The 26,908-nt window shown below is 46.7% G+C and overlaps 1 pseudogene; it reads left to right on the top strand.

Annotated features, from left to right (window-relative positions):
• Positions 1–26,908, top strand: part of LOC138850706 (COP9 signalosome complex subunit 6-like) — a 61,480-nt pseudogene that overhangs the window by 25,611 nt on the left and 8,961 nt on the right.

Below are 26,908 nucleotides of genomic sequence, written 5' to 3'. Positions count from 1 at the left end.
TCCTGCAAAAAAGGAAATTGTGGCAGCAATTGTAGTGCAGCAGCTTAAGCTGCAACTTGAAATCTCTACATCCTGTATCCGAGTGCCTGGGATGGAGTCTTTATTTCCGCTTCCACATTTCTGCTAATGTGTCTGGGAGGCTGCAAATGATGGCCCAAGTGACTGGGCCCCTGCCAACCCTGTTGGAGACCCAGATGGCTTCAGCCTAACCCTGTGCTGGCTATTGCAGGCATTTAGAGGAGTGAAGTAGAGGATGAAAGGTTTCTCCTTCTCTCTCTCTCTCTCTCTCTCTCTCTGTGTGTGTGTGTGTGTCAATCTGTGTTTTAAATAAACAAATAGGGGCCAGTGTTGTGGCATAGACTATTATGCCAGCATCCCATATAGGCACCAACTCATGTCCCAGCTGCTCCCCTTTCGATCCAGCTCCCTGCTAATGCACCTGGGAAAGTAGCCAGGGATGACCCAACTGCTTGGGCCTCTGCTACCCATGTAGGGGACCTGGAAGAATCTCCTGGCTACTGGCTTTGGCCTGGCTCAGCCCTGGTCATTATAGCCATCTGGAGAGTAAACCAGTGGATGGAAAATCTCTCTCTGTGTAACTCTGCCTTTATAATAAATTTGAGTTACAACTTCCACAGTGTTGGTCCAAGAAATCTTTATTGTTATATATTGTTATGTAGTGAAAATTATCCAAGTTTGCATCATAGTTTAAAAAATATCTCTTGGGGCCAGCAAGTTAGTGCAGATTCAAGTCACAGCTGCTCCTCTTCCAATCCAGCACTCCTGCTAATGTGCCTATGAAGGCAATGAAAGATGATCCAAGTACTTGGGCCCATGCCATCTATGTAGGAGACCAGAGTGGAGTTCCTGGCTCCTGGTCTTTGGCCTGGCCCAGACCTGCTGTTGCAGCCATTTGGGGAGTGAACCAGTGGTTGAAAAATTTCTCTCTGTGTCTGTCTCTCCCTCTCTCTGTGGCTCTTTCAAATAAATAAATCCTAGGGGCTGCCACTGTGGCTTAGTAAGCTAAGCCTCTGCCTGTGGCACCATATGCACGCCAGTTTGTGTCCTGTATGCCCCTCTTCCAGTCCAGCTTTCTGCTTATGTCCTGGGAAGGCAGTGGAAGATGGTGCAAGTGCTTGGGCCCCTGCACCTGTGTGGAGACTTGGAAGAAGCTCCTGGCTCCTGGCTCTTGATAGGCTCAGCTCCAGCCATTGAGACCATTTGGGGAGTGAAGCAGCGATGAAAGATCCCTTTCTCTCTCTCTGTCTCTGTAACTCTGCCTCTCAAATAAATAAATAAAAAGTATTAAAAAAAGAAAACCTCTACTCTAAAGTGTTTGTCTCTTAGAAGAGTTTTTTTTTTAAATGTATGGGGATACAGAAACTGGAACATGCTTGCATGTTTTCAGTGGAAAGGGAGAAATTGATGATGTAGGAGAATCAGGAAATGTTCAGGAGCAGAGTCCCCTGACTGCTCTAGATTGTGTGGGATACAGAGACCTAATGGTGACTGAGCTTTAACAGGACAAGGATACTTCCTCCCTGTCACAGGAAAGAAAATAGAATATGGGCACTGACACAGGTAGGTTGGTAGAGTCGGTGGTAGGAGGGTAGGGAAGTGCCTATCTAGTGGCCTGTATTTTCCCAATGACACAAAAAAGCAAATTCATTATTGGAGAGTGCAGAGCAGAAATGGTTGTTAAAGTTTCGGAGAGATGAAGATGTGGAAAGTTTTTTATTTTTTAATTTTTTAAAATTTTTTTTAGAGAGAGACAGAGAGAAAGGTCTTCCTTCCATTGGTTCACCCCCCCAAAATGGCCACTACGGCCGGCGCACTGCGCTGCTCCGAAGCCAGGAGCCAGGTGCTTCTTCTGGTCTCCCATGCCAGTGCAGGGGCCCAAGCACTTGGGCCATCCTCCACTGCCCTCCCAGGCCACAGCAGAGAGCTGGACTGGAAGAGGAGCAACCTGGACAAAATCCGGCGCCCTGACTGGGACTAGAACCCCAGGTGCCAGCTCCGCAGGCGGAGGATTAGCCCAGTGAGCCGCAGTGCCAACCAGAAGATGTGGAAAGTTTAGAGGCCTTGTTGAATTTGGTGTTCTAACTTCTCTTCCTCCCTCCCTCCACCCCCCTGCCCCATTGAACTAATACTTTTATAGGTACAAGGATTCAGTCTGGTGGAATCTTTTGAAAAAGTCTTTATCCTTGGAGAATGCTTCATACAATTATATTTTTCTGATAACATAAAGAGTATGTCCTCATTGTGCTCCATATGTGGTCCTGGTGGGGTGAGTTTGTTTTCAGGAGCATTTGGGTTCACTCTTTGGATGACAATTGAAAACCTCTCCATAAATAATTCATTTCCTACTTACTCCACAGCTGCTAAAAGCTCAACAACTTGAGCTTGAGTTACTTGCTTTCCCTTTGTTCACCTGGCATTTATTCCCTAAAGAAAGAACTTGATTGAATGGATTTGCCGTTACTTGGTATTGAGTGCTGCTTTGGAACACTAAGCTACTGCCACCACCTCAACGGCAGTTGGCTAGCCCGTGTGCACTTGCCTTTGGTTTGTATGTAAGCCGCTGGTCCATAGCAGGGTTTGCTTAGTTCAAAACAGGTTGTTTGAGTCGTAGCACTTGAGCAAGAAAGAGCAGTCTGGATCACTTTACCTAGAAGGGGTCCAGGTACTTGGCAAGCACAGGTGGCTCCATAGACTTCAGCTCTTCCAGTAAATTGTTCATAGCCTTTGTGACAATAATTCCACTAGGAATCTAACCTAAGAAAGTAATCCTGCAGTATGGTCAAGTCACTGAGTCAGATACACTTAGAATTAAATCCCAAATGTTGATATATTTTTTGAAAATATTTATTTATTTATTTGAAGGGCAGAGTGACACACACACACACACACACACACACACACAGAGAGAGAGAGAGAGAGAGAGATCTTCCATCTGCTGATTGATACCACAGATGTCTGCAACAGTCAGGGCTGGGCCAAGCCAGAGCCAGGAGCCTGCAAATCCAACCAGGTCTCCCACGTGGGTGGCAGGATCTCAACTACATGGACCATCATCTACTGCCTATCAGGAGCATGAGCAGGAAGCTGGATTGGAAGCAGAGTAGCCAGGACTCAAACCAGTCACTCTGAAATGGGATGCATGTGTATCAGGCAACGGATTAACCCACTGAACCACAATGCTTGCCCAGCAAATGTTGATATCAAATGAGTATCTTTTAGAGTTTATTTCCCTGCTGTGCATGTCATCACTCCACATGTTTTTGTTTTGTTTTGTTTTTAAAAACATCTTCATTGAGAAATAATTCATATACCATGAATTTCACTCCTTCAAGGTATACAGTTCAATGCTTTCAGCATGTTCAAAGGGTTGTACAACCATTACCACAATTTTAGAGATTTTATTCATTTGAGAGGTAGAGTTACAGACAGAGAGAAGGAGATACAGAGAGAAAGGTCTTTCAACTGCTGATTCACTCCCCAAATGCTTTCCCAAAGCATACCAGAGACTGGAGCTGCGCCGATCCAAAACAGTAGCTAGGAGCTTAACCGGGTTTCCCATGGGGGTGCAGGGGCCCAAGCACCTGGGTCATCTACTGCTTTCCCAGGCCATAGCAGAAAGCTGGATCAGAAGCAGAGTAGCTGGGACATGAACTGGCACCCATATGGGATGTTGGTGCCTCAGGCAGAGGTTTAGCCTACTATACCACAGCACTGGCTCCATTACTACAACGTTAGAATATTTTCATTACCCCCAAAAGAAACCCCCTGTCCATTAGTCACTCCCTATCCTATAGAACCCTACATAATCTTTGTCTCTACAGAATCTTTTTGGCTCTGAATTTGCCTATTTTGAACTGTTCATAAAATGGAATCAATATAATATGTAATCTTTTGTTACCGAATTTTTTTTATTTAAGATAATGTTTGGAGCTGGTGCTGTGGCGTAGCAGGTAAAGCCGGCAGCTACAGTGCCAGCATACCACATGGGCACCAGTTTGAGTCCTAGCTGCCCCACTTCCTGTCCATCTCTCTGCTATGCTTTGGGAAAGCAGTTGAGGATGGTCCAGGTCCTTGGGCCCCTGCACCCACAAGGGAGACCTTGAAGAAGCTCCTGGCTCCTGGCTTTGGAATGGCACAGCTCTGGCCATTAGGGCCGTCTGCCTCTGCCTCTCTGTAACTCTGCCAATCAAATAAATAAATAAATCTTAAAAAAAAAAGATATAATGCTGGCATGGCAAGTGTCTCAAGTAATTCTAATTTTTAACTTTTTGAAGAACTACCTAACTCTTCCAAAACATTGAACCATTTTGCATTCCCACTGGCCATGTATAAGGGTTCCAGTTTCTCCACATCCTCACCTATGCTCGTTATGATCTGTCTTTTTAGTTACAGCAATGTGAGTGTGTGTAAAGTAATACCTCATGATGGCTTTGATTTGCATTTCTCAATAGGCTAATGATCTTGGGCATCTTTTCATATGTTTATTGCCAATGTATTTGTTGGAAAATATCTATTCAAATCCTGTCCTACGTGAAATAACTGAGTTTTTTGCTTTTTTATTATTGAGTTGTAAGAGTGTTAACAAAACATATTCTAGGGACAGACATTGGGCTTGGTGGTTAAGACACCCACATACCATGTTGGAGTGCTAGGTTCGATACTTGCCTGCAGCTCCTGACTCTGGATTCTTTTTTTTTTTTTTTTTTTTTGACAGGCAGAGTGGACAGTGAGAGAGAGAGACAGAGAGAAAGGTCTTCCTTTTGCCGTTGGTTCACCCTCCAATGGCCGCCGCGGCCGGCGCGCTGCGGCCGGCGCACCGCGCTGATCCGATGGCAGGAGCCAGGAGGCAGGTGCTTTTCCTGGTCTCCCATGGGGTGCAGGGCCCAAGCACCTGGGCCATCCTCCACTGCACTCCCTGGCCACAGCAGAGGGCTGGCCTGGAAGAGGGGCAACCGGGACAGAATCCGGCGCCCCGACCGGGACTAGAACCCGGTGTGCCGGCGCCGCTAGGCGGAGGATTAGCCTAGTGAGCCGCGGCGCCGGCCTGACTCTGGATTCTTAACTAATGAAAACCCTGGAGTGGGGGATGGGGAAGAGGGCACTGGTAATGGCTCAAATGATTTAGTTCCTGTAACCCGCATGGAAGATTTGGATTGAGTTCCTGGCTCCTGGCCTTGGCCTCAACCCAGGCCCAGCTACTGTGGGCATTTGGAGAGTAAACCAGGAGATGAAAGCTCTCTCTCTTCATCTCTGCCACTCAAATGAGTAAATAAATAAAAAGTTTTAAAATTTATTTATTTGTTTGAAAGGCAGAGCAATGGTGGGAGGCAGGGGAGAAGGAGATCTTCCATCTGTGGGTTCACTCCCCAGATGGCCACAACGACCAGGCCAAAGCCAGGAACCTGGAACTCCATCCTGGTCCACCGCATGGGTGGCAGGGACAGAAGCACTTAGGTCATCTTCTGCTGTCTTCGCAGGAGCATTAGCAGGAAGCTGGCTCAAAAGCAAAGTAATCAGGGCTCGAATCAGCACTCTGAGATGGCACTGCAAGCAGTGGTTTAACCATTGCCCCACAATGCTGGCCCCATCAATAAATTTTTTTTAGATTTATTTTATTTATTTGAAAGATAGAGTTACAGAGAGAGGTAGAGACAAAGAGGTCTTCTATCCACTGGTTCACTCCCCAGGTGGCTGCAACAACCGGAACTGCGCTGATCCGAAGCTGTGAGCCAGGAGCTTCTTCCAGATCTCCCACGTGGGTGCAGGGGCCCAAGGACTTGGGCCATCTTCTACTGCTTTCCCAGGCCATAGCAGAGAGCTGGATCAGAAGAGGAGCAGCCGGAACTAGAACCGGATACCAGCGCTTCAGGCCAGGGCTTTAACCCGCTGCACCACAGCGCCAGCCCCCCATCAATAAATTTTTTAAAACAAATAAGTAATATATTCTAGGTTCCAGCCTCTTAACAGATATGTTATTGGTAAATATTTTCTCTCATGTTGTCTGTTGTCTTTGTACTTTCTTGATTATATCATTCTGAGCCAAAGTTTTAAATTTTGATCAAGTCCAGCGTATCAATTCTGTCTATTCAGTATTTGAAATATCTCCCCTTTCAGTCTCTCTCAAACCTACGCCAACAGGCTCTTTCTCTCCACTGGCATCACTCTGGTAAGATCGCTGGTGATCTTCATGCTGGTAACACACCGCTGGAGAGGCACCATTCTCACCTCCCCTTTCTGAAATTCCACATCTTCACCAGGCTTCTGGGCTACTATGTTCTCCCATGTTTTTCCCTACCCCACTCACTAGCTGCTCCTTCTCAGCCTCCTTTGCAGGGTCCTCATCTCTGACATCTAAACATTGGCACATACCAGAATCAGTCTTGGGGTTTTGTCTCTTGTGTGTGTGTGTGTGTGTTTCATCCAGCCTGATGACTTTAGTAACATCTGCAGGGGTGGACGTTGTGGTGCAGTGAGGTAAGCCTGATGCTGTGGTGTCTGCATCCCAGCTCCTCCGCTCTCCGTTCAGCTTTCTGCTGAGGTTCCTGGGAAGGCAGCACTTGGGCCCCTTTCACTCGCGTGGGAGAGCTGATGGAGGGAGCTCCCGGCTTTGCCTGGTCCAACCTGGACTTATCTCTCTCTTATTCTGCCTTGCAAATATATATATTATATAATATGTCTTATTATATTATATATAATATGTTATATAATATGTTTTATATATTATATGTTATATATAATATTTTATATATTATATATATAGATATAATCTACAAGTGTAGTTTAAAAAAGTTTGTGCAATTTAGCCCTGTACTGTGGTATAATGGGTTAAGTCCCCGCCTGCAGTGCCGGTGTCCCATACAGGTGCCAGTTAGATCCAGCTCTCTGCTATGGCCTGGGAAAGCAGTAGAAAATGGCCCAAGTCCTTGTGCCTCTGCACCCATGTGGGAGACCCAGAAGAAGCTCCTAGCTCCTAGCTCCTGGCTCCTGGCTTTGGATTGGCCCAGTTTCAACAATTGCGGCCATTTGGGGAGTGAACCAGTGAATTGAAGACCTCTCTCTCACTCACTCTCTGTCTGTCTGTCTCTCTCTCTCTCTCTGCCTCTGCCTCTCTGTAAGTCTGCCTTTCAAATAAATAAATCTTTAAAAAAAAAAGTTTGTGGGATTAAGGGTTAACTTTAGGAGCTGGCACTGTGGCATAGCTGATGAAGCCACTGCCTGTGGTGTTGGCATCCCATGTGGGCACTGATTTGAGCCCCAGCTGCTCCATTCCTGATCTAGCTCTCTGATAATGAGCCTGGGAAAGCAGTGGAAGATGGCCCAGGTCCTTGGACCCCTGTACCCACATGGGAGACCCAGATGAAGCTTGTGGCTTTGGCCTGGCCCAGCCCTGGCTGTTGCTGCCATTTGGGGAGTGAACCAGAAGATGAAAGATTTCTCTCTCTCTCTAGCTCTATTTTTCAAATAAATAAAATAAATCTTTAAAAAAATTATTTGAGGGGCTGGCATTGTGGAGTAATGGATAAAGCTGCTGCCTGCAATGCCAGGATCTAATATGGCTCCAATTCAGGTCCCAATTGCTCCACTTCCAATCCAGCTCTCTGCTAAAGCACCTGCGAAAGCAGCAGAAGATGGCTTGGGCTCTGCCACCCATGTGGGAGACCTGGAAGAAGCTCCTGGCTCCTGGCTTTGTCTGGCTGTCTCGGCCACTGTGGCATATGGGGAGTGAACCAGATAGAAGACCTCTCTCTTGGCCTCTGCCTCTCTCTCTCTCTCTCTGTAACTCCACCTCTCAGATAAATCTCAAAACAGTGCACAAATAAGTCTTCATTTTAAAAAATGTTTAAAAAATTTGAGAGAGAGGAGATAGAGAGAGAACTCCACTGATTTAATTTACTTCCAAATTCCCACAACAACCAAGTCTTTACCAAACAAAGCTAGGAGTCCGGAACTCCATCCAGTTTACTCACATAGGTGGCAGGGACCCAAGTGCTTGTGCCATCATTTGCTACCTTCCCAAGCACATTAGCAGGAATCTGAATTGGAAGCAAAGTATCCAGGATTTGAACCCACACTCTAATATGGGCTGCGGTCAACCAAGCATTATCGGCCCAACATGCTGCTGCATAACACCTACTGCTCAAATAAATTTTTTTTAAAAAGTTTGCAATCCTGCCTAATGCTGATATTCCTTGTCCATCCTACACGCTTTATTTTTATCTAGTACATCATCTGACATAGATTTTATCTGTATTTTATTTTTTATTTTCTATCTCCCATTACTAAAAATCTAAGTTCCTTAAGGATAGAGACTTTGGGACTGGCACTGTGGCATAGCAAGTAAAGCCGCCGCTTGCAGTGCCAGCATCCCATGTGGGTGCCGGTTCAAGTCCCGGCTGCTCCACTTCCTATCAAGCTCTCTGCTATGGCCTGGGAAAGCAGTAGAAGATGGCCCAAGTGCTTGGGCCCCTGCACCTGAATGGGAGACCTGGAGGAAACTCCTGGCTCCTGGCTTCAGATCAGTGCAACTCCGGCCATTGTGGCCAACTGGGGAGTGAACCAGCGGATGGAAGACCTCATTCTCTCTCTCTCTCTCTCTCTCTCTCTCTCTCTCTCTCTCTCTGCGCCTCTCTTTCTCTCTCTGTGTAACTCTGCCTTTCAAATAAATAAATAAATCTTTAAAAAAAGAAAAAGGATAGAGACTTTTATCCTCTTTATTCCCTACTGCATCCCTAACACCTAAACTAGTGCTAGGCAAATTGTAGGCCTTCAGAAATATATGTTGAATGACTGGTTGCCACTGTAATCTGAGAATATACAATGAAATTGAATATATTCACTTGGATATAATGAAATTGGCTACTTCTGTGAAAGTTGTAATTAAGGCCTCCGTGGTTACTTGTTAGGTAACCACTCCATCTACTGAAGCAGTAGATCTCCTTCCCTCATGACCAGTGAAACGAAAGACCATTGGTAAGCCAGCCACACTCTGCAACTGAGATGCTGTTTATAGCAACATCATATAAAGAGAGCCCCGTTCTAGAGCATCAAACCTGAATGTTCCATTCAGGCACCGGAGGTGTGGTGGTGGCTCCTGTGACTTTGTTAAGAGATCTTTTCAGAGCTGTGTGGTCCATCGAGGGCATTGCTGTGGTTTGCCCTTTGGGGCTGTAGCTGATCTAAATGAATATTATTTGAACATGGAGGGCTTTCAGAAGTGAGTTTAAATTGTGTCCTTGCTTCTTTATCAGGACCTGTGTTCCATGCTTGTCATTATGTTTTGATAATTTAACATAGATTTTTGTTTTTGTTATTGCTTTATGGAAATTATTTTTATGTTGTATGAGAGTGTCAACAGACAGAAAAACATCAGTGAAAGATGTGACCTCATTATTCTGATGTTGGAACTCCGTAAGAATACATTAGTATGACTGGGTTGACAGTAATAGCCACTGCACTACTAACAGGAGAAAATTAACTAATTCAGCTCTCAGTCATTCCTAACATAGCCAATACTCCTGCTAGTCTTAATTAGTGTATACTTACTAAACAGTTTTTATAAGTAGCTTTGGTTCAAGTCAAACAGATAGGTCATGTTTGATATTTCTAGTATATGTGATACTTCAGTACTTTTTCCCATGATAATAACATTAACTGTTCTCATATAAATTTGCATAATGGGACAGGTTTCTGGTCTAGTAGTTAAGACCCTACTTGGGACTCCCGAATCCCCTGTTGACGTGCCTGAATCCAAGTGCTGCCTCTGTTCCCAATTCCAGCTTCCTGAGAATGCACATCACTGGGGGGCAGCTGTGATGGCTCTATTACCTGGCTCCTTACCACCCATACGAGAGACCTGGATTGAGTTCCAGGCTTCCATCACAGGCATTTCGGGCATAAACAAGCAGATCTCTGTTTCTCTCTGTCTCAGTCTCTCTCTCTGTCTCTCTCTCTACCTTTCAAATAAAAAGATGTGTAATTTGCAGAGTCACATAAAATAACAATTTTTAGAAAAATATCTGCTGCCTTGAGGATGCCATAATAAAGGCTTTGCACCTGTGGCCATTTGTCCGTATTACTGTAAATAGTGTAGAGTTGAGGCATTTTGCTCTTGGCTTGTACTATTGCATGTGTCGTGAATCATCCAAATCGTCTGTCATCACTGGGCTTTCTAGGTATTCGGAGTGGTGCACTCTCTCGAGGGAGCCCTTCTACTCTTCCTCTTGCAGAATCTGTGTCTAGTATCTTCAGTTCGCTAGTTCAGCAGATAAACACTGATTGGTTAGTCTACAGATCTGCATATCTTGTGGAATGTGTATTTCCTGTGTTCCCACCTGCCAAGCTAGAACAGCAGTTGGACCAGAAAATGTTACTTTTCTTTCTCTGATTTATGTCTTAAATTTGCTTTGGTTAAGCAGCATTATTAGAGGGCTTTATTTATTTTTTAAAGATGTATTTATTGGGGCTGGCGCTGTGGCACAGTGGGTTAACGCCCTGGCCTGAAGTGTTGGCATCCCATATGGGCACCAGTTCGAGACCCAGCTGCTCCACTTCCGATCTAGCTGTTTGCTATGGCCTGGGAAAGCACTGTAGATGGCCCAAGTCCTTGGGCCGCTGCACCTACGCTGGGGGGAGTGGGGAGGGGGGAGGAGAGAGAGAGAAAATCTTCCATCCACTGGTTCACTCCCCAGATGGCCACAAGAGCCAGAGCTGTGCCAATCTGAAGCCAGGAGATAGGAGCTTCTTCTGGGTCTCCCACACGGTTGCAGGGACCCAAGGACTTGGGCCATCTTCTACTGCTTTCCTGGGCCATAGCAGAGAGCCAGATCGGAAGTGGAGCAGCCAGGACTTGAACCGGAGCCCATAAAGAATGCCAGCACCACAGGCAGCAGTTTTACCCGCTATAAGAGGGATTTATTTTTAATTCAATACAACTGAAGATGCCACAATAAAGCAAAAATCCCCCACCTGTAGTTTATAGTGAGATGCCGTAACTTCTTTGTTTGAGATGTCATACATTTGAAGACTTAAATAGTACCATGGAAGTCCATCTTCAGTCTTCCACAAATTGATCAACTTTCTTAACACTCAATAAGCATTTCTTGAACACCCTTTGTGGCAGGCACTTGCAAATACTAGAAATACAAAGAGATAAGATTTTGCCCTCAAGGAGCTCAGAGAAGTACATCAATGTGCTCAGCATGTGTGAAGGATGGTTTAGGGAAAGACACTCACATGTTTTAGGGATATAGAATGCTGGTAGAAATTGCTCTTGGGTTTAGGATAGTATGTTATTACATATTTGCTAAAAAGTATTTGAATGCCTTCTGAATGCTAGGAGTTGGGCTTGATAAAAAATTAGGTGTGATCTCTGCCCCCAGTGAAAGAGACAGACAGACGTTAAATATAGAAATAGATATTTTTTTAAGTTTATCGTTTTTGAAAGGCAAACACATACATAGAGAGAGAGAGAGAGAGAGAGAGAGAGAGAGATCTTCCATTTTCCATTCTCTGATTCACTACCCAAATGTCCACAACAACCAGGGCTTGGCCAGGTTGAAGCCAGGAGCCAGGAATTCCATCCAGCTCTCCCATGTGGGTGGCAGGGACCCAAGTGTACTTGAGCCACCATCTGCTGCATCCCAGTGTGTACATATTGCAGGAAGCTGGATTGGAAGAGGGGGTGGAACTGAATCCCAGGCACTCTGATAGAGGATGCAGGAGGCCCAAGTGACTGCTTAATCCACTGCACCACAATCCTCATCCCAAATTAGGTATTTTCAGCATCCAAAGCAACCTCCAGCTTCAATGCAATTCCTATTAAAATACCGATGAATTTCTTCACAGAAATAGAAAAAAAAAATCCGGCCAGCGCCGCGGCTTACTAGGCTAATCCTCCCCCTGCAGCACCAGCACACCAGGTTCTAGTACCGGTCGGAGTGCCAGATTCTGTCCCGGTTGCCCCTCTTCCAGGCCAGCTCTCTGCTGTGGCCAGGGAGTGCAGTGGAGGATGGCTCAAGTGCTTGGGCCCTGCACCTGCATGGGAGACCAGGAGAAGCACCTGGCTCCTGGCTTCGGATCAGCGCGGTGCACCGGCCGCAGCACACCGGCCGCAGTGACCACTGGGGGTGAACCAATGGAAAGGAAGACCTTTCTCTCTGTCTCTCTCTCTCTCTCTCTCTCACTGTCCACTCTGCCTGTCAAAAAAAAAAAATTCCAAAATTTATATGAAACCACAAATGACACCAAATAACTAAAGCAACTCTGAGCAAAAAGAACAAAGCTGGAGACATTATAATACCTGACTGTGAAACATACTGCAAAGCTATAGTAATCAAATGAGCATGGTACTAGCATAAAAACAGACTCATAGACCAAAGCAACAGAGCAGAGAACCTAAAAATAAATCCACATATTTACAGCCAACTGTTGTTTAAAAGGCAGCAAGAATTTAAGAGAACACTGGAGAAAAGAAGTCTCCACAGTAATGCATACTGGGAAAACTGGATATCCCTACACGGAAGAATGTGCAGAAAATGAAACTAAACCCCTGCCTCTTATCATATACAAAGACCAACCCAAAATGGATCAGACTTAAAGGGGGCAGTGAGGGCGCTAACTGATGTAGCAGTTAGGATGCTGCTTGTGATGCCCACATCCCACACCAGAGTGCCTGGCTCTGCTCCTGACCCCAGCTTCCTGCTAACATGCACCCTGGGAGGTGGCAGGAGATGGTTCAAGTAGTTGGGTCTTTGCTACCATGGGGGAGACCCAGACTGAGCTCTGGGCTCCTGGGTTTGTTCTGGCCCAGCCCTAGCCACTACAGGGTTTGGGGAGTGACCTAACAGATGGGAGATCTCTCTATCTCTGTCTACCAGAAAAAAATGAAATAAACAAATGAACAAAAGTTTTAAGTAATCACTAAGTGTAAAACCTGAAATTATGAAGCCACTAGAAGAAAATATAGAGTAATTGCTTCATGACATTGGCCTGGAAATGTATTTTTTTGGATATGACCCCAAAAGCAAAAATTGACCAACAAAGTTATGTCAAGCTAAAAAGCTTCTGTTCAACAATGGCAGTAGTCATCAGAGTGAAGAGACACCTACAGACTGGAAGAAAATAGTTGCACCACTCATCTGACAAGGGACTAATACTCAGAATATGTAAGGAACTAAAAGCAACTCAGCAGCAACAGCAACAACAAAAATCTAATTTAAAAACTGGTAAATGACCTTGGTAAGCATTTCTTTTTTTTTTTTTTAAGAATTATTTTATTTATTTGAAAGACAAAGTTACAGAGAGAGGTAGAGACAGAGAGAAAGAGAGGTCTTCCACCCACTGGTTTATTCCCCAGATGGGCACAATAGCCAGAGCTGAGCCAATCCAAAACCAGAAGCTTCTTCCCAGTCTCCCACATGGGTGCAGGGGCCCAAGGACTTGGGCCATCCTCCGCTGCTTTCCCAGGTGCATTAGCAGAGAGCTAGATTGGAAGTGGAGCAACTGGGACCTAAACTGGCCCCCATATGGCATGCTGGCTCTATAGCCTGGGGCTTTGACCTGCTGTGCCACAAGATCAGCCCCTAAACATTTCTTAAAACAAGAAATATACATATGCAGTAAGTATATGAAGAAGTACTCAACATCAGGGAAATGCAAATCAATACCACAATATCATTTTACCCCACTGTGGTGGAATGAGAAGGCCATGCCAAGATGGCCACTGGCAACAGAAACTGCCCAGCAACAAGCTGTAATTGGATGGCTTCAGAAACCACATGACAACGGAGCCTGCCTGGCAACAGGCTGTGATTGGATGGCTTCGGAAACTGCCTGGCAACAGGGTGTGATTGGTTAGGGCATAGACCACCCCTTGACCGGATTGGCTGCCTTGGCTGTATAAGCTGCTGTAGCAACTGAAATACACGAGTCTGTGGGCTGCTCGCCTCTGGCCTGCTTTCACCCGACTCCCCCCCGGGGTCTGTGTGGTGACTCGGTGCCTCTTGCCCCCACCATGCTCTTGCTCTCAGAACGAATCCACAGCAACACCCCACTATCAAAAAGATAAAAAATAACAAATGTGGGGTGACAATTGGTCTAGCAGTTGAGACACTGGTTGAGACACCTGCATCTCATATTGGAGAGCCTGGGTCCCAACTCCAGCTTCCTGTTAATGTAGACCCTGAGAAGTGGCACTAATGGCTCAAGTAATTTTGGGTTCCTGACATTCACATGGGAAACCTAGATGGAATTCCTGGTCCCTGGCCCTGCCCAAGCTCTTTGTGGGCATTTGGGGAGTGAGCCAGCAGATGGTAACTTTCTCTCCCTCTTTTTCTCTCTCTCTCTCTCTCCCCCCCCAACCCCGCAAATAAATAAATAAAATTTTAAAAGAAAAATGAAGAGACAGAAAGAGTACTATCCCCCATCTGCTGGTTCACTCCCCAGATGGCTGCGGCCGCCAGGTCTAGGTCAGGTCAAAAGAGTCAGGGACTCTGTCCCAGCCTCCCACACGGGTAGCAGGGATGCAAGTATGTGGGCCATCATTTGTTGCCTTCCCAGGTGCTTTGCCGAAAGCTGGATCAGAAGCGGAGAAGCTGAGTCTAGAACTGGCACTCTGATATGGGATGCAGGCATTGCAAGCAGTGACTTTACTTGCTGCACCATGGTATTGGCTCCATTAAATAAATAATTTTTTAAAAATCCGTGAAGGATGAAGAGAAATAGCAACACTCATACTCCATGGTGGGAATGTGAATTAGTTTAGCCACTATGAAATATAGCATGGAGGTTTCTAAAAAATACTGGAGAAAGAAATGTATGAGTCAGCCATTTCACTAACCAGGTATATACCGGAAGGAAATGAAATCAATATGTCAAAGACACATCTGCATCTGCATGTTTATCACAGCTCTTTTTGCAGTAGCCAAGGTATGAAGTCAACCTAGGTGTCTGTTGACAAATGAATGTGTAAAGAGAAATGTGGTATGTATACACAATGGAATATTATTCAGGCATAAAAAATAATGCAATTCTGTCATTTGCTGCAATATGGGTGGAACTGGAGAACAATATATTAAATGAAATAAGTCAGGCATAGGAAGATATGTACCACTTACAGTGAAAACTACAACGTTGCTCTCCTAGAGGTGGAGAGTAGACCAGTGGTTTCCAGGATGTGGAAGAGTGTGAGGAAGGGGACTGAGAGCAGAAGATGGTTAAAGGGCAAAGGGTGCCGGCACCGTGGCTCACTAGGCTAATCCTCCACCTTGCAGCGCCGGCACACCAGGTTCTAGTCCCGGTCGGGGCGGCGGATTCTGTCCCTGTTGCCCCTCTTCCAGGCCAGCTCTCTGCTGTGGCCAGGGAGTGCAGTGGAGGATGGCCCAAGTGCTTGGGCCCTGCACCTGCATGGGAGACCAGGAGAAGTACCTGGCTCCTGCCATCGGATCAGCGCAGTGCGCCGGCCGCAGCACGCCAGCCTTGGCGGCCATTGGAGGGTGAACCAATGGCAAAGGAAGACCTTTCTCTCTGTCTCTCTCTCTCACTGTCCACTCTGCCTGTCAAAAAATTAAAAAAAAAAAAAAGAGGGGGGGCAAAGGGTACAGTTGTTCAGGAAGAATCACTTCTAATGTTCCGTAGCACACAAGATTGACAACAGTGATCATATATTTCAAAATAGCTAGTACAGGGGCCGGGCACAGTGGGTTAACACCCTGGCCTGAAGCACCGGCATCCCATATGGGCACCCACGTGGGAGACCCAGAAGAAGCTCCCGGCTTCTGGCTTTGGTGGATAGGCGCAGCTCCGGCTGTTGCAGCCAACTGGGGAGTGAACCATCGGATGGAAGACACCCCACCCCCACCCCGCGCCTCTCCTCTCTCTGTGTAACTCTGAGTTTCAAATACATAAATAAATCTTAAAAAAAAAAAAAAAAAAGTGGAGTAGCCAAGACTCAATCTCCCATCCAATATGGGGTGTGGTAACTCCAAGTACTAGCTTAAACACTGCCAAGCACCTGCCCCCAGGAGGGAACTGAGGTGAAGGAGAGTCACTTAGTATGTTGTATTTTTTTTTTTTTTTTTTGACAGGCAGAGTGGACAGTGAGAGACAGAGAGAAAGGTCTTCCTTTTGCAGTTGGTTCACCCTCCAATGGCCGCCGCGGCCAATGAACCGCGCTGATCTGAAGCCAGGAGCCAGGTGCTTCTCCTGGTCTCCCATGGGGTGCAGGGCCCAAGCACTTGGGCCATCCTCCACTGCAGAGAGCTGGCCTGGAAGAGGGGCAACTGGGACAGAATCTGGCGCCCCGACCGGGACTAGAACCCGGGGTGCCAGTGCCGCAGGCAGAGGATTAGCCTATTGAGCCGCAGTGCCAGCCAGTATGTTGTATTCTATGTAACAAGTTACTACCAACGTTTAGCAGCTTACGACAGTAATGAAAATTTATCATCATTATCTTACATAGCTTCTGTGGGTCAGGATTTCAGGACAGTCCAAAAAGTGTGGCTCAGAGTCGCTCATGAGTTTACAGTGAAAGTGTTGGTGGGGGGTGCTCTCACCTAAAGGCTTACCTGAGGAAAGCAGGTTCCATTCTAAGATGACCAATGCACAAGGCCATGGCCAGAGACCCTGCTGTTTTACTCCATGGACCTCTCCACAGGTTCGCTGAACTTGGATTTTCATGACGGAGCAGCTAGTTTTCCGCAAAGAAAGTGACCTCAGAGAGGGCAAGGCAAAAAGCATTGCCTCAGGCATCAGACGCACCTTGGCTTCCACAACACACTATTGGTGGCAAAGGTCATCCCGATCCCGTGTGGGAGGGGACACGAACACAGGAAGCAAGAGTCACTGGGAGCCATTTAATGAATTAATGTTTTCAGAAGAGCCCTAAGCAGCCACCATGTAAATAGCATCTGAGCCCGCCAGTCGGGGAGGATCATATCCGACTGATACCAGTGCAAGATCTGCGTGGTCCTGTTTCCTGCTTAATTAGGAGCCTCCCCTGCCTGCTGCTCTTCCCCACCTCCCTCCAGAAATGTTTTCTTTGGTCAGTTCAGAAAGATGTAAAGACAGAATACCTGTCCTTGAGGTGTTCATACACACCTTATGCAACAAATATGATAATAGAGTCATGGATAAATTGGGTCGAGAAGAAATAGCTAAGTGGATCAGGGGTCAGAAAACTGGGTCATGTGCAAAATTGAGCGTACTGTCTGTTGTTGTAAATATGGCTTTGTTGCAGCACAGTCACTCCCATTTGTCTACTGTCTGGTTGCTTTCACACTCCAACACTGGAGTTGCGTCACTGACACAGAGACTTCCATAGCACTCTCACCACTCTTGGCCAGTAAAACCTAAAATATTTACCATCTTTAAAGTATTTTTCAGAAAATACCTGCTGACTACGGCTTTAAAGGAATTAGAGAGCTTCCCAAGGAGTTGACAGTTGAGATGAGAGGTAGGGAGCCCCAGGGGTGCTTACGGCAGAAGGAGCAGCTCAAGGAAAGGAGTGAAGGGCATGTCAGTACAGCCTGGAGAGGGGTCACTCACGGGAGTAAGAGCAATGCCAGTTTAATCTCTCTCAGTCATTGCAGCTTGCAGCTACAGGAACTGAAGCAACAAGACACTAACAGGAGGGGTGCCCATGCTGTAGTGATTGAGACGCTGCTTGGGGTGCTGGCGTGACGCATTAGCATGCCTGGCTCCACTCCCGATTCCAGCTTCCTGCGAATGCACACCCTGGGAGGCAGCAGGCGAGAGCTCGAGTACTTAGATCTCTGCCACCCATGTGGGAGATCTGAACTGAGTTCTGGGCTCCCAGCTCAGGCCTGGGCCAGCCTTGGTTGTGGGCATTTGGGGTTTGAACTAGCAGATAGGAGATCTCTCTCTCTCTCTCTCTCTCTCTCTCTCTCTCTCGTGCACATGAACTCTTGCTCTTGCTCTTCTTGCTTTTCAAATACAGATATAATTTTTTAAAAAGACACAAAAGGGAAATCACAAGATGCAGATCAAGATGGCACCACAGCTCATGGCTCACACCCACGGCCTGCTCCTCCACACACAAAGATTCAAAGCAAATCTGAATGGTGAATGGTTGCCCTTTGTAAACTTTTAATCAATTGAGCTTTGGCCCCACCTTTGCTGGGATAGAGGGTCTAAAGAAAGGAGAATCTCTCAAAACCCAATCCTGTTTACCACAAAGAAGATGAGCTGTTTCACTTCTTCTAGGGAAAAAGGTAGTAGGTACCTAGAAGACCAAGTAGAAAACAAAATTGAAAAATATTTTGAAAATCTAAGAAAAAGAGAAAAAGCCACGAAAGCCTCCCGGGAGGTATTGGCTAGAGAAGCCAACTCGTATATGGACTAGTATAGCTAACCAGGTAGAGGTAGCTTGGATAGTAGTATATAATTAATCAGAGCATAAAACTTAACACAAGGCAGGACCAGAAAATGCAAGAAAGAATATGAATTATTTTAGACAAAACTAAATTGGCGTTTGTCACAATTTAAGGGAAAAGGGAAGAAACTTCAAAGAATTAAAGACTTCAAAAAGCTGCTGTAAATATTAAATAAGAACTCAGAAAAATATAATTCCCACCGTCACTTATTCCTTAGGAGACTGTGGCACTACCGAGAGAACTTGAGAGTGGCCCTTCTGATTCAAGTCATCGCATTCATTTCCCCAGAGGGTCTCTGTCCCCTTTAAGCCTGAAAGACCCGTCGACATCTCTCCCAGTCACACGAGTTTGAGAAGAGTGCTTAAGACTTCTTATCCAATAAAAAAATACCATGTTTAGGAGGCTTCTTGAAATGTATAAGATCTTAGCCGGCGCCGCGGCTCACTAGGCTAATCCTCTGCCTTGCGGCGCTGGCACACCGGGTTCTAGTCCCAGTCGGGGCGCTGGATTCTGTCCCGGTTGCCCCTCTTCCAAGTCCAGCTCTCTGCTGTGGCCAGGGAGTGCAGTGCAGGATGGCCCAAGTGCTTGGGCCCTGCACCACATGGGAGACCAGGATAAGTACCTGGCTCCTGCCATCGGATAAGCGCGGTGTGCTGGCCGCAGCGCACCTGCCGTGGCGGCCATTGGAGGGTGAACCAACGGCAAAGGAAGACCTTTCTCTCTGTCTCTCTCTCTCACTGTCCACTTTGCCTGTCCAAAAAAAAAAAAAAAAAAAAAAAAAAAAAAAAAAAAAACACACAACCCAGTTCTCTGTTATGGCCTGGGAAAGCAGTGGAGGATGGCCCAAGTCAATGGGCCCCTGCACCCACGTGGGAAACCCGGAAGAAGCTCCTGGCTCCTGGCTTCAGATTGGCGCAGCTCCAGCCGTTGCAGCCATCTGGGGAGTGAACCAGCGGATGGAAGACCTCTCTCTCTCTCTCTCTCTCTCCCTCTCTCTGTAACTCTGTCTTTCAAATAAATAAAATAAGTCTTAAAAAAATAGCTTAGAAACAAAGAATTTTTAATGGAAAAATTGTAGCTGAATAAATTTTTCTAGCAAAAAAGTACTTATGTTAACAGCTCAGTTTTCTTTTTTCTTTTTTTAAATTAATTAAAATTTGAAAAACAGAGTTGAGAGAGAGAGAGAGAGAGATCTTCCATCTGCTGGTTTACACCCATGTGGCCGCAATGGCTGGGCTGGGCTGGGCCGAAGCCAGGGAGCTGGAGCTCCATCTGGATCTCCCACATGAGTAGCAGGATCCCAAGTACTTGGACCATCTTCTGCTGCTTTCCCAGGCACATTAGCAGGGTTCTGGATCAGAAGTGGAGCAGCTGGGACTTGAACCCAGCACTCATATAGAATGCCAGCATCCCAGGTGGCAGCTTAACCTGCTACACCACAACGCTCCCAACACCTCAGTTTTCTCCAGAAGGTGATTTATCCAGCAATCCAGGACATCATAGGAGAACTGAGAATCCTAGTACGAGTGAAACAGACTACTGAACTCCCTTTGAAAAGCTAATGCTGGGGCCGGGCTGTGACATAGCGGGTAAGGCCACCGCCTGCAGTGCTGGCATCCCATATGGGTGCCGGTTCGTGTCCTGGCTGCTCCACTTCCCATCCAGCTCTCTGCTATGGCCTGGGAAAGCAGTAGAAGATGGCCCATGTCCTTGGGCCTCTGCACCCGAGTGGGAGACCCAGAAGAAGCTCTTGGCTCCTGGTTTCAGATCTGCACAGTTCCGACCATTGCGGCAAATTGGTGAGTGAACCAGCAGATGGACAACCTTTCTCTCTCTGCCTCTTCTTCTCTCTCTGTGTAACTCTGACTTTCAAATAAATAAATCTTTAAAAAAGCTAATGCTATTCACTTTTTTTAAAAAAAGATTTTATTTATTTATCTGAGAGGTAGAGTTATAGATAGCGAGAGGGAGAAACAGAGAGAGAGGTCTTCCATCTGCTGGTTCACTCCCCAGATGGCTGCAACGGCTGGAGCTGGGCCATTTTGAAGCCAGGAGCCAGGAGTTTCTTCAGGGTCTCCCACGTGGGTGCAGGGGCCCAAACATTTGGGCCATCCTCCACTGCTTTCCCAGGCCATAACAGAGAGCTGGATTGGAAGAGGAGAAGCCAGGACACAGACCAGCACCCATATGGATGCCAGCACTGCAGGCAGAGACTCAGCCTACTGTGCCACAGTGCTGGCCCCAGTGCTATTCACTTTTAGGAAAGACTTTCAGCTTCAAAATCTACTTGCTCTTAATTTACACAAAATGCTAATAAAAGTGGTTATCTGGTTTCCTAGGACACAGGTTACAAAGAGGTCTGCTAAAGCCAGACATCCAAGAAGCAGCAAAACTAATACATTTAAAATAGTATTTACTTTGTTTATTTGATAGCCAGAGAGAGAATCAATGGAAGGAAGACCTCTCTCTCTCTCTCTCTTTCGCACTCTCTCTCTCTCTCTCTCTCTCACACACACACACACACAATGCCTGCAGTAACTCAGACAGGCTGGGCTGGGAGCAGGAAACTCAATCTGGGTCTCCCACATGGGTGGCTGGGACCCGACTCTGTGATCCGTCGCCTGCTGCCCCCATGTGCCTCCCACATGCACGTGAGTAGAAAACTGGAACTGGGAACGGAGTCAGAACTGGAGCCCGGACACTGATATGGGATGTGGATGTCCAAAGCGGCATCTTAACCGCCATGCCAAACACTCACCCTATTATCTGATATCTTGACAAAGGAAGGGGGAAAACAGAAAGAAAATCATTAGAATTACATAAAAGAACTCACAACCACACCCAGCCTTGGATCATTTTGAGTAACACACACACAGCCTAGCATTTTATTTGTTTGTTTATTCAAGAAGCAGAAAAAGTGGCCGGCGCCATGGCTCAATAGGCTAATCCTCCACCTTGCGGCGCCGGCACACCGGGTTCTAGTCCCGGTTGGGGCGCCGGATTCTGTCCCGGTTGCCCCTCTTCCAGGCCAGCTCTCTGCTATGGCCAGGGAGTGCAGTGGAGGATGGCCCAGGTGCTTGGGCCCTGCACCCCATGGGAGACCAGGAAAAGCACCTGGCTCCTGGCTCCTGCCAGGATCAGCGCGGTGCGCCGGCTGCAGCGGCGGCCATTGGAGGGTGAACCAGCGGCAAAGGAAGACCTTTCTCTCTCTGTCTCTCTCTCTGTCCACTCTGCCTGTCAAAAAAAAAAAAAAAAAAAAAAAAAAAAAAAAAAAAAAAAAGAAGCAGAAAAAGAGAGAAACACAGAGCGCCCGTCTTACTGGGTCAGGCCAGAGCCAAGACTGGGACCTGGGAACTCAGCCCAGCTGTCCCGCATGGATGCCAGGAACCCAACGGCTTGAATCACCGCTGTCTCCCAGGGTGTGCATTGGTAGGAGGCTGGAACCAGGTGCTGGAGCCAGGAACGGAACTCAGCTCCACTGATATGGGATGAAGGCGTGTTAACCACCAGGCTAAATGCCCATACCTAAGCCTAGCAGATCTGAATATTTCCCAAAGAGACATCACTTTTTTAAGCTGATCCAGAATGTTGATAATGACCAAGAAAGTAAGAAAAGACTAAATTATATCTGCTGTACATTTCAAAAGGCAAGGATCTGTTTTACTTTAAATAAATATTTAAACATTTATCTAAACAATTCCATTATTTATAAATTTAAATATTTAAATAAACATTTCATTAAAGGAATATTTTAAAACCTTTTCTCTTCAAATGATTAATTTCGATTATTTAGAAAATGAACTCAGACTTTTCCCATTCTCCAAAGGTGTTAGATAAATGAGCTTTACCACAAACTCAAGAGCAAATACAACCTGCTTACACTGACAGGTCTCCTAAATGTGTCTTGCGATCTGGTTGGTTGCTTTGACCCCCAAGCAAGAGAGAATAAGTAACGCATTCCTCTCCCAGCCGACTAACAAAGTTCAACAAGCGCCAGTTCATACGCCCAGCCTGAAGGGATACAAAAAGAGTAGGAAACAGGAGAGGCATGGAACGGTTTGTCTGAGTTTCCAGGGACTGAGGGACGATAATACAAACAAATCTATCTTGTAAATTATCTACACAAACAGTATCAAATGATACAGATAAGATTATATATCAAAACGATTTCTAAGCAATACCCAACACTTATAAGCTGTAGTTGAAGTCTTCCACGCTGGCAAGGAGTCCTTTCAGTGCTGGGATCCTCAGCCCTAGTGGTACTTCTGTGGCTCTCGGGAGATTGTCCAAGTGTCAAAGTTCGACAAGGCAGAAGATTCTGCTGGGCCAAGACAAGACAGCCAGGTAGCTCTCTCCAGCTGGCTGCACTCGGGCTGGCAGGGCTCCCCAAGACGCAGCGAGGGACTCAGCCGAGCACAGGACGGGTCTGTTAGGGCGGCAGTGTGCCATCACACCCCCCGCCGGAAGCCAGACCCCATGGGAGCTACAGTATCCAAACTTTCCTTTATTTAATGTGTACTTTTTGTATTTTCATAGACTTGAAATGCGCAGCAACAGCGGGGTGGGGAGAGCAGGGAGAGAGAGAGAGAGAGAAAGAGATCTTCCATCTGCTGGTTCAATCCCCAGATGCTTACAACAGCTAAAGGCAAGAGCCCAGACCCCCATTTGGGTCTCCCAGGTGGGTGGCAGGGGCCCAGCCACTTGTACCATCATCTCCCAGAGTGCATTAGAGGGCAGTTGCATTGGAAGCAGGGTAGACAGGAGTTGAACTGGCATCCCCCAATGTGGGATGTAGGTGTCCCAAGAAGCGGCTTAACACCTGTTGCTCCAAACCTTTCTCGAATGAACAAGATAGAATGGCAACGAGAGCTGTAGGTGGAGCTGGTACCTGGACCGTTAATTTGGAAAGGCCTTCCCAGGAGTAAGGGCACAAGGGGAAGAAAATCACAAGCTACTCAGGGAGCCCGGCGGGGTGCACAGTCATCGTAAGTGAACTGTGTGCTCCATGAAGGAGTGTGTTCTACTACTCTGCTAGTTTTTCTTTGGGAGTGATCGTTCAAGTATGTTTCATAACAAAAATCTGGCTCGGGGTAGCTCAGTTATTAAAGAAGGACATCTTGATTTTGGAGACCAGAAGGTTGACACCGATTTTTTTTTAATAGAACTAACTGGAGCATATTCAGATGTCCAAGTGCACAACTCTTGTGCCCCCCAGAACTGGCAACAGAAAACAACCCAGGTGAAAATGAACGGGTTGCCACGTTTAGGTTCCCTATTCTGTGAAGAATGACTTAGGGAAATGAAAGCAAACTGAGGAGAAGAGAAATGGGATCTGAAGAAACAGCCAAGAGAATCAGGAAGAGAGACTGTAAAATCACGCTCCCCAGGGCCCCAAGTGCGTGTGCACTGGACTCTCGCCCCGCCCCTTGGCTGTGTGAAGACGCGAGGCAGAGTTCCCACGCAGCACAGCCTCGACCTCTCCTGGTCGCATTCCGTCATGAGTCACAACCTCCACTGCCGTGAAAACAGGGAGGAGCAGGGCTCTCGGCGCCGGAGCCAGTGTCCACTACTTCAAGAAACGGGCATAAGGTGGCAGCACTGGCAGTGCCTGCAGGTGTCTTGAAGAGGAAGCTTGGCCAAGGGCCAGCAGCACTTGAGCTGCTAAGTCCCAGGGAGAAGGTGGAGAAAGAGAACTCTGCAAAAAGCCTCCTTATTAGAATCGTTAGTAATGGGAGGAGGCGGATTTTTCCCAGGGGAGCTATAGCTTTCAGCCCCATTGGGAGAAGTGAGCAGTAGGGTCCCATGGCTGGCTGGCATCCACATATCTGTGGACAGAACACTGGATTCAGACTGGTGACTGTGAAGGCATCATACTGGATGAAAGAAGCCATTCACGGGGGGCCGGAGCTGTGGCACAGCAGGTAAAGCCGCCACCTGATGTGCCAGCATCCCATATGGGCGTCGGGTCAAGTCCTGGCTGCTCCACTTCCGATCCAGCTCTCTGCTATGACTTGAGAAGGTTGTAGAGGATACCCAAGTTCCTGGGCCCCTGCATCCACGTGGGAGAGCTGAAAGAAGCTCCTGGCTTCGGATTGGCTTCTATCATTTGGGGAGTGAACTAGCAAATGAAAGACTCTCTCTCTCTCTCTCTCTCTCTCTCTCTCTCTCTCTCTCTGCCTCTCTGTAACTCTATCTTTCAAATAAATAAATTTTTTTTAAAAAAGAAGCCAATCACAAAAGATCACATAGCACATGATTCCATTTGTATGAAATGTCCAGTACCGGGAAATCTGAGACAGAAAGTAGCTTAATATCCATCTAGGGTGTGGGACTAGGCAGCATGGGGGGGGGGGGGGCGCGACTGATAAAGGTAATAGGGATTGTTTTCAGGGTGATAAATGGATCTAAAATTGATTATGGTGCCTGGCATTGTGGCACAGTAGGTTAAGCCTCTGCTTGCAACGCTGCCATCCTGTGTTGGAGCCAGGTTAGGGTCCTGGCTGCCCTGCTCCAAATCCAGCTCCCTGCTAACGCACCAAGGCAGGCATCAGTGCTTGAGCCCCGGTCACCCATGTGGGAGACCAGAGTGCAGCTCCTAACTCCCGGCTTCAGCCTGACCCAGCCCCAGCCATTGCAGCCATTTGAGAAGTGAACCAGTGGATAAAAGATTCCCTCTCCCTCTCTCTCTCTCTCTCTCTCTCTCTCTCTCTCTCTCTCCATCTGTTTCTTTCAGTCTGCCTTTAAAATTCATAAATCATAAAATAAGATACAGTAGGGGCTGGCGCTGTGGTGTAGTGGGCTAATCCTCCACCTGTGGTGCCGGCAGCCCATGTGGGCGCCAATTCGTGTCCCGGCTGCTCCTTTTCCGATCCAGCTCTCTGCTGTGGCCTGGGAAAGCAGTGGAAGATAGCCCAAGTGCTTGGGCCCCTGCACCCACATGGAAAACCTCAACAGAGTTCCAGGTTCCTTGTTTCACCCTGGACTAGCCCTGACTATTGAGGCCATTTGGGGGGTGATAATGTAAGCTTGCTCTCTCTCTGTATCTCCGCCTTTCAAATAAATAAATAAATCTTTTTTTAAAAAAAGAGAGGAAACATTATAAAGTGGGTGCATTCTACCCCCTACTCCCTCCCTGGTCCTATAAACGTAGGCTCTGAGCAGGCACCTCTCTCCCTGGAGTCACCCAGCTCTGAGCCAGTACATTGCAAATTTGAATGTGCATACAAACTTCCAGGGGAATCTTTGCCAAATACAGATTCTTTTTCAGAAGGCTGGGGTAAGGCCTGAGAGTGTGCACTTATGGGGAGCTCCAAAGTGATGCTTTCATATATGTATGGACAATCGTAAAGCACAGGTGCAGTCCAGGGAGAGGGGATGCCTGCTTCCCTGGTAGCGCCTCACAGACATGGGACCAGAGAGGGAAGAGAGGAAGGCACCCACTTTGTAATCTTTCCTCCTTGGTTTTTAACCAAAGAGCCATCCATAAATATATATATATATATTATATATAATGTTTATCCATATCCAATATATAATGGCCATCCATATCCATCCATATTTATAGTGTTTCACATCATAGTTAATACTGATATCTTGAAACAGTACATTACTAATATTATGGGATGCATTGTCCATTTTTACTGGAAACTTCAAGGATTTAGAATTTGAATGAGAGTGGAGTTTGAATACTGGATCTATCATTTACCAGTGCTTTGACCTCAGATCATTTAATCTAGTTACACTCAGTTTCTTTGCTTCTAGAATTGAGATAATACCCATCTTTGAGGATTTCTAAATATGGCACACTACTCATGTTGCATGGTGAGGTAGCCATGATGAGTGTTGTCCAATTTCTGTGAGATGGGAGGTCTAGCCCACATTCCTTTTTATGTCTAAATCACTCCATGTTTCCTTTTTTTTTTTTTTTTTTTTTTTTTTTTTTAGATTTACTTTATTTATTTGAAAGGGTTACAGAGAGAGGTACAGACAGAGACAAAGAGAGAGAGGTCTTCCATCTGCTTGTTCACTCCCCAAATGGCCACAACAGGAGCTGAGCCTATCCAAAGCCAGGAGCCAGAAGCTTCTTCCGGGTCTCCCATGTGGGTGCAGGGGCCCAAGGACTTGGGCCATTCTCTGTTGCTTTCCCAGACACATTAGCAGGGAGCTGGATCTGAAGTGGAGCAGCTGGGACTCAAACCAGCGCCCATATGCACTACAGGCCGGGGCTTTAACCTGCTGCGCCACAGCACTGACCCCTCCATGTTTCCTTTTAAATCTTTTTTTTTTTTTTTAAGATTGATTTATTTATTTGAAAGGCAGAGTTACAGAGAGCCAGAGGCAGAAAGAGAGAGCGCTCTTCCATCTGATGGATCACTCCCCAAATGGCCGCAACGACTAGAGCTGGGCCAATCCAAAGCCAGGTCTTCCTCACAGGTTCAGGGGCCCAAGCACTTGGGCCATCTTCTGCTGCTTTCCCAGACCACAGCAGAGAGCTGGAT

This window comes from Oryctolagus cuniculus, chromosome 7, assembly GCF_964237555.1.
Source record: "Oryctolagus cuniculus chromosome 7, mOryCun1.1, whole genome shotgun sequence".
Taxonomy (NCBI): Eukaryota; Metazoa; Chordata; class Mammalia; order Lagomorpha; family Leporidae; genus Oryctolagus; species Oryctolagus cuniculus.
The sequence above is the reverse complement of the archived record's forward strand: the minus strand, read 5'-3'. Positions and strand labels throughout refer to the sequence as shown.